The 15,878-nt window shown below is 38.3% G+C and overlaps 1 long non-coding RNA gene and 1 pseudogene across 4 annotated transcripts in view; one reads left to right on the top strand and one right to left on the bottom strand.

Annotated features, from left to right (window-relative positions):
• Positions 1-15,878, bottom strand: part of LOC125660613 (uncharacterized) — a 136,982-nt gene that overhangs the window by 89,177 nt on the left and 31,927 nt on the right. For all 4 annotated transcript variants that reach the window (XR_008798309.1, XR_008798311.1, XR_008798308.1 and 1 more), the window contains 2 exons: positions 8,506-8,635; positions 5,903-6,408 (listed from right to left, as the gene is read on the bottom strand). This is a non-coding gene — a long non-coding RNA (uncharacterized LOC125660613). The remainder of the gene's footprint in view (positions 1-5,902; positions 6,409-8,505; positions 8,636-15,878) is intronic.
• On the top strand, positions 295-8,475 carry LOC125678056 (E3 ubiquitin-protein ligase TRIM71-like; annotated as a pseudogene).

The raw sequence follows: 15,878 nt of genomic DNA on the forward strand, positions 1-15,878 counted from the left end.
GTGTTAAGTTTATTGTCAGTATACAGAAAAGGCCGTTCTGATTGCTGCACACAATTTTACAGTAAAAGTATGTAGTTTTCTGTGTATCGCAATAATACGGACTATTTCATCCTTATCTAACTGCGATATCATGTCATAAATTTTAAAAATGGCTTGGGATCTTTCAAGATATCTATTCAGCTCTAAAAATCCAACTTCCACCTGTTAACTCCCTCTAGATCCGCCACTGTGGTACTACAGGTGATCAGTGGGATACAGGTATTGTACCTGTCTAACGGGAGAGGTACAGTCCAGGTCAATTATTTATTAAGAAATAAAGTCAATTATCGGAAAACTCCCAAACGCCCTTCTATCCGATACGCGGGGAATAACTTGTCTGTATAGTACGATGTTGTACACCATATTGACCTGGGGATATGTAACCGTCGATTTCTATCTATCTATCTATCTATGATTTCTGGTCGTTTCGGCCTTTTTTCAGTTCGGCCCCAAGTTTTTTCGGCCGTTAGTAGTTTCGGCCTAATGTCGTTTCGGCCCTAGTCGTTTCGGCCTCACTTTTGAATACCTTTGTAGTACCAAGAAATTAAGTCTTTTTTCTCATCTTAATATATCAAAATTGATATTTCTTTGTTTCGAAAACTGTTATATATGTCTTTGGTGTAAACAAGGAAGTCCACACCATCAAAGAAAATGATATGTCATTTACAGATTACATTACACAGTATGATGCTGATTAAATTATAAAACGGTACCATATGATGCAGTTATTTTTAAGGCACAACTATTTTAATGACAAAGATCATATTCTCATCTGCAAGTTTTTTTTATCAACATGAAATATACCCCAAGACTTTGTTTCCGTTGATGATTTCAATATTCTGGCAATTAACATATTTTCGTTTTCAGAAATACGGATTGACAGAGAAACTAACGCAATATCACCTTTCAAAAATCTAACGTTCATTTCAAATGTTAATTTATTTGGGCGCTTATGTTATAACGTGAATATTATATAGATTAGATGGACTTAGTGTAAAAATAAAACGCATGACATATTGATAATCATATTCTCCTTTCTGCAATTACGTGTAACTAGCTATATGAAAATGTACAGAGAGACAGTTTTTGGAATTCTTTTTAAAAAATTTCAGCAAATAAATTTGTGAATTGCACACATTTACTGAAAATGGGGGATCATATTTCAATATCTATAGCTACCGCGCCAACCCAATATATTTCACATAGTTTGTTAGAAGTCAAACATCAAATATCCGCGACCCCCACTTGCTCTATCCAGCGAAAAACCTTTTGAATTTGCATGGAATATACAAGTTATACATAGATCATTGTACTATCCGTACAGGCTTGTGGGATTTTTTTTTTCCTGGTTTTTTTTCCGGTTATTTTTCTACTCCCAACTATTTTTTCTTCTATTGTTTCATGATTATTTTCATTAGTATATGTATATATGTTTTTGAATCTCTTCTTTCTATACATTGTGAGGACGTCCTCACTTAATAGGTTTGGTCGGCGAGAGAGAAAGAGAGAGAGAGAGATCACATCGGTTATCATTAAATATTTTAAACCCTTACAAATAGTATTACAAAATTCTACAGCTGATGTTGTTGGGTATCCTACGCACAGCTAATTTACAAAACCGAAGAATTGGACATACACTGTACACAGCAATTTTGCAATATATTTCCATGCGTAAAAGTGTGAACTCAGCTTCCCGGGAGGCCGTGACCGAATTTCAAGCATTAAAGCACGCGGACCTCGTGTATTTAAAAGTGTTTAGTTTAATATGGTTAAACAATTTTCCATGATAGTTGACTCATTAATATTCATCTAAACTTATAAATAAGATGTTACAACACTTCAGTATGGAATCAATCACTCGCGTTTCTGTTGATCGACTTCTTTATTTGTATACAAAGTTGAACACGTTACATTTATAGTAAAAAGTAATTCATAATATGAATTTCTGATAGAAAAAAATAAATAATTCTGTTCATCAAGGTGAAAGATGGGATAAAGCTTTGTAGCTGAATGCATCGTTTACTGACAGTTCAAAAAATAATTGTACACGGGGAAAGTCGATGAAAAATGTTTTCTATCATTTTTTATAAGGTAAAATGAATAAAATTACGTAAATTTTAAGAGTTTTTAGAAAAAATTAAGTTCTCCCAATAAAGTAATTCAAGTAATAATTAAGTAATTCAAGAAATTAAAAGATTTTGCCATCTATTTCTCCGGGAAAGAAAGAAATCATTGCTTTTTTAATCGTTTAGTACATTTTTTCTAAACAAGATACTGATCTCACGGTGGGTATCAGGGACTAATTTTTTAGACAAGGCAGTCTTCTTGTGTATTCGAAATACACATACACCGTGTTCACGGACATTTTACACCGTGTGTTTGGGAATACTCGTGGTCTGTACTGTAGATTTTATTATCAACATTATTGTATTCACCCGTAAATTACTAACTGAACCTAACATACACTAACTACGCAAATAACAACATATCAGTTTACAGGTACAATACCTGGTCATGAGTCATAATTGTTTATTTTTTCACTAAATATATTTCATTGAAAAAATACCTTTTCGAATAAAGTTAGTGTAGTATTACTTGTAGCTATTTTTTTTTATAGATATACTAACAAAAAATGCACAATTATTTGTAGTGTCTTCACATGATTTCAAAGTGATTTTTAATATCTATAGGTTTTGCGTCGAAATCACATGTCAAATGCTAAATTGAAATTTTACAGCACAAATTTGTTGAGAAATCATTATATTTCGGGGTTGAAAGTTTGCCTTGATGATTTCAAAAACTATTCTCAATGATCATGGTATCACAATTTGCCAAACATAATGGAAAAGAAAGTTCGAACAATTTTGCATATATTTCATACTACGCCTACCTCCAATTATTTCCTCATCATACAAAATTTCCTCTTCATTAAAGTCTCATAAATTCAATACACATCTATATTAACAAAAACAACATCACATTGTCGGTATTTTGTAGCTTACAAAACTTGGGCCGAAACGACTTGGTATCTAAGGCCGAAACGACAAAAGGCCGAAAAAACTTGAGGCCGAACAAACCTAGGGCTGAACTGTAAAAAGGCCGAAACAACTTGCATCGTCTATCTATATATCTATCTATTGGGTAGAATTAGGACAGTATAATTAATTTCTATTCATTCACTATACAGGGAGTAAATGATAATTAATTTAATATTACTATACGGGGCTGTCAGACGTTTGATTTTGCCTCTAAACGTTTACAATGTTTCGCTTTAATGTTTTGGAATAAATTATAAATACAACGATTTCCTGAGTATAGATAAAATGTTTACTGGCTACAATTACTAAATGATTTATATCTCAGGCATTATCATGTTATTCGCTCCGCGGAGGGAATTAGCATGTATACTACGTACATCAATATAGCATTTATTCCGTAAATGTGAATGCATGATTTTTGTTTTTATAAACGGAATAAATAGCATATATAAAAAGTCAATTTATGTCCTTTGTTTATTTCTGTGAAAGTCACACGTCACTCACATACATGTAAGTTTGTTTGGAATTTTACACTGGATAATAGCGAGAAGAAATTTACAACGTCGCGCCAGCATAGTCTTTGTCACGATAAACAACCCTCAATGCAAACTAGTCTTTGTCACGATAAACAACCCTCAATGTAAACTAGTCTTTGGCACGATAAACAACCCTCAATGCAAACTAGTCTTTGGCACGATAAACAACCCTCAATGTAAACTAGTCTTTGGCACGATAAACAACCCTCAATGCTAACTAGTCTTTGGCACGATAAACAACCTTCAATGTAAACTACTCTTTGGCACGATAAACAGCCCTCAATGCAGACTAGTCTTTGGCACGATAAACAGCCCTCAATGCAGACTAGTCTTTGGCACGATAAACAACCCTCAATGTAAACTACTCTTTGGCACGATAAACAACCCTCAATGCAGACTAGTCTTTGGCACGATAAACAACCCTCAATGTAAACTAGTCTTTGGCACGATAAACAACCCTCAATGTAAACTAGTCTTTGGCACGATAAACAACCCTCAATGCTACGTCCGTTAAGTGCTTCACCTAAATCAGGAGTTGTCTCTATATAAAATTGTCCAAACTGAGGCAGTAGTAGTTATTACTATATGACCCCCCCCCCCCCCCCCCCCCACCACCACCACCACCACCACACACACAGGCACAATTGATATTGCGAAGTATTTTTGTACACTGACTACAATGAAGGGATTTATACATACATTGATAAAATTATATCTTGTGACGTCAATGTTGACATCGCTACCCAACATGAACTAGGTCAAAACAAACTTTAAAACTCTATTTAAATAAATATTGTATACAGACTGACGCATCGCACAGGTATTTAATAACAAGACTAGACGGAAGGTCGAAAAAAAAACCCAAAAAAACAGGGAGGCCATGTTGGATTTGCAGGTGAGACAAACTTAATATCCATATTTTGTGTGATCAATAAGATAAATCTACTCATTTTAAAAATAATTTCACCTTACTCTGAAGGGAAGGGGGGGGGGGGCTTATTCAAAATGCATAGACGTCTCTTATATAACTCTTATATAAATGATGGCAGTTCATATAACATACTGTAATTCTAGCTGGTCATGTGATTCAACAGATCTAAATCTTTAATCTAAACTCCCTATTTTAATTAACAGTGAACTCCTCATGTGACCCCGGACATCAGAAATGGACCCGTTCCGCAGAGCCCAGATTATCCTATTGTGTGACCTCTGTAAAACTGCCCACCTACAGAGTCACTGTGAACGTTGTGATATAAATCTATGCCAGACCTGTGTTGGGAAGCACCTCTCGGATTCGTCTATAAGACACAAAGTCGTGCTCTATAAATACAGAAAGTCTCTTAACTACTCAACATGTCCACACCACGCCGACGAACTCTGTAAACATTACTGTGAGAAATGTGACATTTCTGTCTGTTCTACCTGCGTCTCCTCAAGTAAACATGAAGGTCACGATATATCAGATATTCTGGAAAAACTCAGCACTAAAACAGAAAGTTTACAGAAAGATCTGGACGAACTCGAGACCAGAATTTACCCGCGATATGAAGAAATGGCCGCCGATGTCCACACTGAGAAAATCGAGTTAGAAACAAATTACGGAGAACTAACAACAGTTGCCGATCAACAAGGAGAAATCTTACACCGGGAGATCACCGCCATTGTCAACCAGCGGAAATCCAACATTCAGGAGATGAAAAACAAACACCTATCTACCCTGAATAAAAATACAGAAGAAATCACACAGAAAATGGTGGAACTCAAACAGATCATGTCCGACTTGAAATCAATCCTAAAATCAAATGACGTCTCCTTAACCTCTAGTTACAAATCTAGGAATTCTGAATTTAGAACATTACCGCCTAAAGTCCGAGTTACAGTACCCAGTTTGTCTGCTCAGAAAATAAACAAAGATCAGCTCAATGAAATGTTTGGTTCTCTGTCGCCATTATCCATTAACACAGAACATGGCGACACAATCAAGTCAGCAGAAGCTGTATCGTCTCCTCCAGTCAAACCACTGCTTGATGAGCCGCGCGTCACCGCCGCCATAGACACTGGGTATAAACATCTATACAGTGTTAGGTGTCTGAGTGAAGATCAAGTCTGGACATGCGGGAATAACGAAACCATGAAGCTGCTCAACCTCCAGAGTAAACTACTGACATCAATACAAACCAAGTCAGGGGACAGACCATGCGACATAGCAGTGACACGGGACGGAGATCTTGTTTATACTGACGATAGTAATAACACCGTGAACTTAATAAGGAATAAAAAGATACAGACCGTGATCACACTACAGGGGTGGTACCCTCTCAATGTCTGCAGTACCGCCTCTGATGATCTCCTGGTTACCATGGACAGTGATGATAACAAACAATCCAAAGTCGTGCGTTACTCCGGCTCCACAGAGAAACAAAGCATTCAGTTTGATGATCAGGGTCGTCCTCTCTATTCCTCTGTTCTTAACGATAAATACCTCAGTGAGAACAAGAACCTGGATATCTGTGTGGTTGACAGTGAAGCTAGAGCAGTAGTGGTGGTCAATCAGTCAGGAAAACTCCGATTTAGATACACTGGTCATCCCTCTAATACCAAGCAACCATTTACTCCATTCGGCATCACTACAGACAGCCAGAGTCACATCCTGACAGCAGACTATAACAATGACCGTATCCACATCCTAGATCAGGACGGACAGTTCCTCCGTTACATTCACTGTGATTTAGAGTCTCCATTAGGTTTATGTGTAGACATCAGAGACAACCTCTTTGTGGCTGAGTGGGACACTGCTAAAGTGAAGAAAATCCAATATCTATAAACACAGTGTTAATTGCACAGCTCTACAGTGTTAATTACACAGCTCTACACAGTGTTAATTACACAGCTCTACAGTGTTAATTACACAGCTCTACACAGTGTTAATTACACAGCTCTACAGTGTTAATTACACAGCTCTACACAGTGTTAATTACACAGCTCTACAGTGTTAATTACACAGCGCTACAGTGTTAATTACACAGCTAAAAACCCTGTTCATTACACATCCCTAAACACAGTGTTAATTGCATCTTTGTGTTGATTACAGCTGCATGTTGATTACATCTGCTTGTTGATTACATCCCTGTGTTAATTACAGCCCAGAGTTTGTGATGTGTAACATGTACTTGTGTTTGTGAGTTTAACTGAACAGTCTGACATTATTTTGTTTGTGATTTATATCTGTTATTGCTATCTGTTTTTGTCGGTGGTCGTTCGTCGTGCGTTAACATTTGAACATTTTCAGCTTCTCTGAAACCCCTGAACCAATTTCAACCAATTTTGGCATATAGTATCTGTGGGTGGAGGGGAACAAAAATTGTGAAATTCGTGGTCCCCGCCCCCCTGGATCCTGAGGGGTGGGGCAAAAACCATCAAAATGAGTGTAATTTTAAAAAATCTTCTTCTTTACTCCTGGACATCAAGAAGCCAAACTGTGGGCATAATTATAATGAGCATTGAGCCCTCTACCAAAATTGTGAAATTCATGGCCCCTGGGGCAGGGGTTCTTGTGTTAGGGTGGGGCTCTATGGGTCATATAGTGAAAATGTAGAAATTCTTTGAAAATCTTCTCTGTCTCTGGGTATTAAGTAGACAAACTAATAGCATGGTAATGATGAGCAAGGATGCCTCTTTATACCCCCCCCCCCCCCCCCCCCCCGCAACAAGTTGTGGGGGAGGGGGGGGTATACTGGAATCGGGTTGTCCGTCTGTAGAAGCAATGGTTTCCGGGCTCTAAAGCATTATCCTTTTCACCTACCGTCACCATATCATATAATTATATGGACTACTCATGGGATGAAGATGTTCCCTATCGATTTTGAGGTCAAAGGTCAAGCACACTGGACATCTGATGTAGCAATATGGTTTCCGGACTCTAAAGTGTTATCCTTTCCACCTACAGTCACCATATCATACATATGGACTACCCATAGGATGAAGATGTTCCCTATCGATTTTGGGGTCCAAAGGTCAAGCGCACTGGACATTGAAGTAGCAATATGGTTTCCGGGCTCTAAAGTGTTATCCTTTCCGACTACAGTCACCATATCAAACATATGGACTACCCATGGGATGAAGATGATCCCTATCAATTTTGGGGTCAAAAGGTCAAAGGTCATGCACACTGGACATCGAAGTAGCAACACTCAGAAAGAGGTAGTTTATACCTATTACCAACACCCTTTGGGAGATTGGGGTAAGCGGGGGGTATTCTTAGTGAGCATTGCTCACAGTACCTCTTGTTAAAAATTGTGAAATTCATGACCCCTGGATCAGGGGTTCTGGTGCTAGGGTGGGGCTCTATAAGTAATATAGTGAAAATGCATTATTTCTTTGAAAATCTTCTTCTCTGTCCTTGGGTATTAAGTAGACAAACCAATAGCATGGTTATGATGAGCAAGGATGCCTCTTTCAAAATTGTGAAATTCATGGCCCCTGGGTCAGGGGTTCTGGCATTAGGGTGGGGCCCTATTGATCATATAGTGAAAATGCATTTTATTTCTTTGAAAATCTTCTCCTCTGCTGCTGGGTATTAAGTAGACAAACTAATAGTATGATAATGATGATCAAGGATGCTTCTTTCAAAACTGAAATTTATGGCCCCTGGGTCAGGGGTTCTGGTGCAAAGGCGGGGCTGACCACATAGCTATTCAATGTTTCTTCCATCCAAAAGTAAAATTCTTATATTTAAACACAAACCTAATTCAAACATTGGAAGGTTGTTACATGATACTCAGGTGACCTATAAGGCCCGTGGGCCTCTTGTTCAATATATGTTTGATTTTACAATGTATATATTAGATAAACATGATACAGAGTTCAGTCTTACATTATTACTGAGTACTTACTTAGATTTGTAGTACTGTAACAGAGAGTGACCCCAAACGTCCAGTCTTCACCACAGATCTTCAGATTCAAGGTCACAGTCTTCTGTTTAACATCAATAACATCACACCACTTATTTAAGTCCCCACCATCCTACAAAATAAACAAAGTGTAATCATATCAAACTGAAATGTAAAGGATAGTTTGTGATATATTTAAATGTTCACATATATGTCAATGTAATGGGAAGGAAAAGAAGATATGACTGAACCGGTGTCATACCAGCAATCGAATCCAAGGCCCTTCATTCCCATGATATGACAGGACCAGGAATTGGACCCAAGACCCCTGTATTACTAGTCAGGTACTCTAACCACTGAGCTATCCAGATTGATATCCATTAGGGCTGGGACGATTCAGGGTTAGCTCGATTCGGTTCGGTTTCGATTCAGAACAGCACGGTTCGGTTATCTTCGATTCGGTTCATGTTAGGTCCAATTTATCTAATGACACCACAAAAATTAACAATTTTAATGAGTAGCATATTTGATTTTACTTTATTCAAGTTATATAACTATATGTCGTCATTTGTAAACATCATATCTATTCATAATGACATTTTATAACTTTGATAGAAAAAAGAAAACACTGACAGTCTATCAAAATTTGTTATATCAATGTGCTACATAAGTTTTGTATTATTAAACAAATCTATAGTGAATCTAAAATGTATATGATATTGCTTTCATTGATAAGAAAAAATTCAATAATTCTATCAATTGAGAGTCTTTGAAAATCTCTCCTTTATTGATTTACTTCTCTCATATTAACTGTCAAATCTGTTTCATTACCTACGATGTTGATTTCATTCCACCACTGACAGAAATGCTATATGTCATGTAAAGATAAACTGCAATGATCTTACAGACCATATTCTGTTGGTATATGAGTGGTGAAAATGCTAACTCTCAACACAGTAGTGATTTAAATCTCTGTTGCATAAAAATCCACATGTTTTCAACATCACTCGGACGCCATATTTGTTGTTTTGGTGTAAGTAAAATCTAAACCGAACCGAAATACGGAATTTGTAATCGGTGCATCGAATCGAATGGTATGAATCGCGGTGCACCGAAATTTTCGGTGCACTGCACAGCCATTCTAATATCCATGGTTTGACTGGACCGGGAATCAAACCTGAGACCCCTGTATTACATATGTAATAGTCAGGTGCTCTAACCACTGAGCTATCCACACCGATATCCACAGTACAAAGTGAAGTTTTCCAATCGAAATTTGTCTGCTGTTATTAACTTTTCGCAGTATCATCTTCTCTAGGAATTCAAGTTTGTTCAAATGAAGGGCCAAAAGGGAAATAACCAAGAAAAGGCAAAAATAGTGTGGGGTCAGTATTTTTTTTTCAAGAATCACTAGGTAGGTTAAACTTTTTTTTCAAATGAAAGGTCCCAGGGGTAATTTAAGGCCACATCAGGCGATTAAAGTTTTACATGGAGATAGAGAGGAAATATCGCCTCAAAAATGAGAAAGTCCAGTCCAGTGTTCAAGCTGTATATGTGTAGATCTGTTTGTCAGATGATTTTTTTTTTCTTTGCACTACATTGATCTAGATATTATATTATGACCTTGAAATCCCCCCCCCCCCCCCCCCCCCCCCCCCCAAGTGTGAATAGTTATTTAGAATAAAGAAAACCAATCATGTGAACATATCATATTGGCACAGGTGAACGTTATTTTATTTCCATCAATGTATATTCCAAAAGGTAACTAGTTGCAGATTAAGGATTTTGATATGGAAGGTAGGATCGTTTGCCTTGTTTAGATAAGATTTGGCAGTGAATGTGGGAAGTGTGCAACATGTCAATTGAGATTATGGAAATTACTAAATATGAGAGAAAATTGTATCAGTCCGGATCACGTTTTAAATTCATCACATCAATGTCAACATATCTAGTCTGAACTGCAATTGATTTGAGTGTATCTTTCACCTGTGCTGGGGTGATAAACAACTGAAAGCATAGTTGATGAAAATAAAATGTATGACGACGTAATAGTTAGGCAAGGGTTTCCCCACATGATACGATATTTGTTTATGTACTGACAAAAGGATTTGAAGTAATATATGCGACGCTTAAAAGAATTTTACTTTAAGTTGAATATGCTGTTACTCGTTATTTTACTCAGGACACCTTAACCCTACTACATATAGTGCAAATTCAAGTTTGTTCAACTCAGAGGTCCTGGGGTAGTATGGGGTCACAATTGGAGATCAAAGTGGAATATAGGAATATGCAGGTAATTAACAGAAACAAATTACCAGTATTTTCAAGCAGGGCTACACTAAATTAAATGCAAATGTTCCCAAATTATGTGGAATCAAGTGTTTTATGTCTCTGCATCTATAGTCAGGGGAGGGGGAGATTATATAACAGTCTACTACTATAGTCAGGGGAGGGGGAGGTTATATAACAGTCTACTACTATAGTCAGGGGAGGGGGAGGTTATATAACAGTCTACTACTATAGTCAGGGGAGGGGGAGGTTATATAACAGTCTACTACTATAGTCAGGGGAGGGGGAGATTATATAACAGTCTACTACTATAGTCAGGGGAGGGGGAGGTTATATAACAGTCTACTACTATAGTCAGGGGAGGGGGAGGTTAAATAACAGTCTACTACTATAGTCAGGGGAGGGGGAGGTTATATAACAGTCTACTACTATAGTCAGGGGAGGGGGAGGTTATATAACAGTCTACTACTATGGTCAGGGGAGGGGGAAGTTATATAACAGTCTACTACTATAGTCAGGGGAGGAGGAGGTTATATAACAGTATACTATTATGGTCAGGGGAGGGGGAGGTTATATAACAGTCTACTACTATAGTCAGGGGAGGGGGAGGTTATATAATAGTCTACTACTACGGTCAGGGGAGGGGGAGGTTATATAACAGTCTACTACTATAGTCAGGGGAGGGGGAGGTTATATAACAGTCTACTACTATAGTCAGGGGAGGGGGAGGTTATATAACAGTCTACTACTATAGTCAGGGGAGGGGGAGGTTATATAACAGTCTACTACTATAGTCAGGGGAGGGAGAGGTTATATAACAGTCTACAACTATAATCAGGGGAGGGGGAGGTTATATAACAGTCTACTACTATAGTCAGGGGAGGGAGAGGTTATATAACGGTCTACAACTACAGTCAGGGGAGGGGGAGGTTATATAACGGTCTACAACTATAGTCAGGGGAGGGGGTGTTATATAGCAGTCTACATCTATAATCAGGAGAGGGGAAGGTTATATAATGGTCTACAACTATAGTCAGGGGAGGGGGAGGTTATATAAGTTCCAGAGCTCCAAATAAGGTGCGTATCAGCGTAAATACTCATTAAATTATACCAAATACGCTGGGGACAGGGGGGGTATATAATGGTCTACAACTATAGTCAGGGGAGGGGGAGGTTATATAACAGTCTACTACTATAGTCAGGGGAGGGGGAAGTTATATAACAGTCTACTACTATGGTCAGGGGAGGGGGAAGTTATACAACAGTCTAAAACTATAGTCAGGGGAGGGGGAGGTTATATAACGGTCTACAACTATAGTCATAATAGGTGTGGTAATTGTACTTAGTTTAGTTTTATATTTTTATATTGCCATTCACATTTATTCACTTCAATACATATTGCGCTGTGCTACTTACTAACTTTGTGTTGTGTGTTAAAGAAACCTAAACACCCCTTTTAAATATAATGGTTTAATCCGTAAGGGTCCAGTTAGAACATAACTCGGATTAGTTCATGTATCTCTTAGGTGTCATACTTGTTCTGTCGTCTGATTGGTCTTAGTACTTTGTTCTAGCCAATAGGAATTCCTGGCGGGAATTCCTGAGTTCTTTTTATGAAATAGTTCAGGAAAATCTAGTTTTGAAAGAGATTCCAAAGGGTGTTGCCACTATTGAGTTCTAAATAAGCATAAAATATATATTTAATTTATAGAGGATTTGCTAACACCAACAACTGTAAGTAGCTGATAGTTTTACTATATGATTAAAAGCAAGTAATGAATTTAAATAAGTAATTAAACTTTTCTTTATTCATAAAACTTGTGTGCAAGTCATGAGTGAAAGATTTACTGAAAGTAGAATTGTGGAAAAACATAATTTCTGTTCTTTAAGTAAATAATGAGTTTTAAGTAATATAAATGCGCAGAGTGATATATGTGTGCAGAATTTAGTATTTTAGTAAATTATTCAATAGGTCATCATAAGAGTTTTAAGCAGTTCACCTTGATTTCGGAAGCTGTAGCTCAGTTCCATCAACTGGTATGTACATGTATATATGCAATTCACTGCAGTACATTATATTCATTTTTTTAATATCAATTACTTATAATTGATGGTTCAGAGAGTTATGTCCTTTGACGATAAAATGATGACCAATATATATATATTTGTATCGTTGCATATATCATATGTTCGATAGTGTCTTTTGTCTTTGTATTGTATTTGTCCTTATATGTTTTTATTGTTGTTATAGGGTTTGTTTTCATTGTTTCCAAAAAGTAAACGAATCTACGACCTTAACCATCTTGTGGATTATCTTTAAACCCAAGACCGGTTACATAGGGGGAGGCTATATAACCTTCTATAACTATAGTCAAGGGAGGGGAAGGTTATATAATGGTCTAAACTATAGTCAGGAAAGGGGGGGGTATATAAATGTCTACAAGTATAGTCAGGGGAGGGGGAGGTTATATAATGGTCTACAACTATAGTCAGGGGAGGGGAAGGTTATATAATGGTATAAACTATAGTCATGGGAGGGGGAGGTTATATAATGGTCTACAACTATAGTCAGGAAAGGGGGAGGGTATATAAATGTCTACAATTATAGTCAGGGGAGGGGGAGGTTATATAGCAGTCTACAAGTAGAGTCTGGGGAGAGGGGGTTATATAACGGTCTACAACTATAGTCAGGGGAGGTGGAGGTCATATAACGGTCTGTAACTATAATCAGGGGAGGGGAGGTTATATAACGGTCTACAACTATAGTCAGGGGAGGTGGAGGTCATATAACGGTCTGTAACTATAATCAGGGGAAGGGGAGGTTATATAACGGTCTACAACTATAGTCTGGGGATGGGGCTATGTAACGGTCTATAACTATAGTCAGGGGACGGGGAGGCTATATAACGGTCTACAACTATAGTCAGAAGAGGGGGAGGCTATATAATGGTCTACAACTATAGTCAGAGGAGGGGGAGGCTATATAACGGTCTACAACTATAGTCAGGGGAGGAGGAGGCTATATAACGGTCTTTAACTATAGTCAGGGGAGCGGGAGGTTATATAACAGTTTAAAACTATAGCCAGGGGAGGGAGGTTATATAACAGTCTACAACTAAAGTCAGGAGAGGGGAGGCAATATATCAGTCTACAACTACAGTCAGAGGAGGGGGCTATATTAAGGTCTGAAACTAATGTCAGAGGAGGGGGAGGTTATATAACGGTCTGCAACTATAGTCAGAAGAGGGAATGCAATTTATCATGCCTCAGACAAAATTGTTGAAATCTAATTGGTCAGATCTTGGTCACATGATGCCGTGAAAAAAACCTTATCACGCCTCAGACAAAATTGTTGAAATCTAATTGGTCAGATCTTGGTCACATGATGCCATGAAAAAAACCGTATCATGTGAGTAAAATCCGTATTGGGCGAGTAATTTTATTTATCGTCGGGTTCGACTTGCAGCCGTGTCAAAAGGAAAGACATTTGACTAAGTTGTATGATATAGATCCCCACATATACAGTTAGAGGTCTTCAACGTGATAAATTCGTTACAGTTAGTGACCTGATACGGAAAAATACGTATCGGGTTTTCTTTTCACACCATGTATTTTTCCGTATCAGCTCACTAACTAACTGTGTAACTAATATTATCATGCGAGTAAAATTCGCATTGGGCGAGTAAGAGGGGGAGGTTATATAACGGTCTACAACAGTCTATAGTCAGGGGAGGAGGAGGGGGAGGTTATACAATGGTCTACAATTATAGTCAGGGGAGGGGAGGCTATATAACGGTCTACAACTATAATCAGGGGAAGTGGATGCTATATAACGATCTACAACTATAGTCAGGGAAGAGGGGGAGGTTATATAACGGTCTACAACTATAGTCAGGGAAGAGGGGGAGGTTATATAACGGTCTACAACAGTCTATAGTCAGGGGAGGGGGAGGTTATATAACGGTCTACAATTATAGTCAGGGGAGGTTATATAACGGTCTACAACTATAGTCAGGGGAAGGGGAGGCTATATAACGGTCTACAACTATAATCAGGGGAGGGGGAGGCTATATAACGGTCTACAACTATAATCAGGGGAAGGGGAGGCTATACATGTATAACGGTCTACAATTATAGTCAGGGGAGGGGGGTATATAATTGTCTTCAACTATAGTCAGCGGAGGAGGAGGCTATATAACGGTTTGCAAATATAGTCAGGGGAGAGGGAGGCTATATAATGGTCTTTAAATAAAGTCACGACAGGTGAGGGGGGCTATATAATGATGTACAACTATAGTAAGGAGAAGGGTAGGCTTTTGTTTTGTACTTTGTCTCCCTGAAACTTTTAACTCGCTAGTAACTTTGGGTAAAACTACAACTAAAGTCAGGGGAGGGGAGGCTATATAACGGTCTACAACTATAGTCAGTAGAGGGGAGGGGGAGATTATATAACGGTCTGTAACCATAGTCGCGAGAGGGGGGTGGGTGGGTGTTATATAACAGTCTACAACTATAATCAGGGGAGGGGGGCTATATAACGGTCTACAACTATAATCAGGGGAGGGGGGCTATATAACGGTCTACAACTATAATCAGGGGAGGGGGGCTATATAACAGTCTACAACTATAATCAGGGGAGGGGGGCTATATAACAGTCTACAACTATAATCAGGGGAGGGGGGCTATATAACGGTCTACAACTATAATCAGGGGAGGGGGGCTATATAACAGTCTACAACTATAATCAGGGGAGGGGGAGGCTATATAACAGTCTACAACTATAATCAGGGGAGGGGGGCTATATAACGGTCTACAACTATAATCAGGGGAGGGGGAGGTTATATAACGGTCTACAACTATAGTCAGGGGAGGGGGAGGTTATATAACGGTCTACAATTATAATCAGGGGAGGGGGAGGTTATATAACGGTCTACAACTATAATCAGGGGAGGGGGGCTATATAACAGTCTACAACTATAATCAGGGGAGGGGGGCTATATAACGGTCTACAACTATAATCAGGGGAGGGGGGCTATATAACAGTCTACAACTATAATCAGGGGAGGGGGAGGCTATATAACAGTCTA

This window comes from Ostrea edulis, chromosome 9 (assembly GCF_947568905.1).
Source record: "Ostrea edulis chromosome 9, xbOstEdul1.1, whole genome shotgun sequence".
Classification (NCBI taxonomy): domain Eukaryota; kingdom Metazoa; phylum Mollusca; class Bivalvia; order Ostreida; family Ostreidae; genus Ostrea; species Ostrea edulis.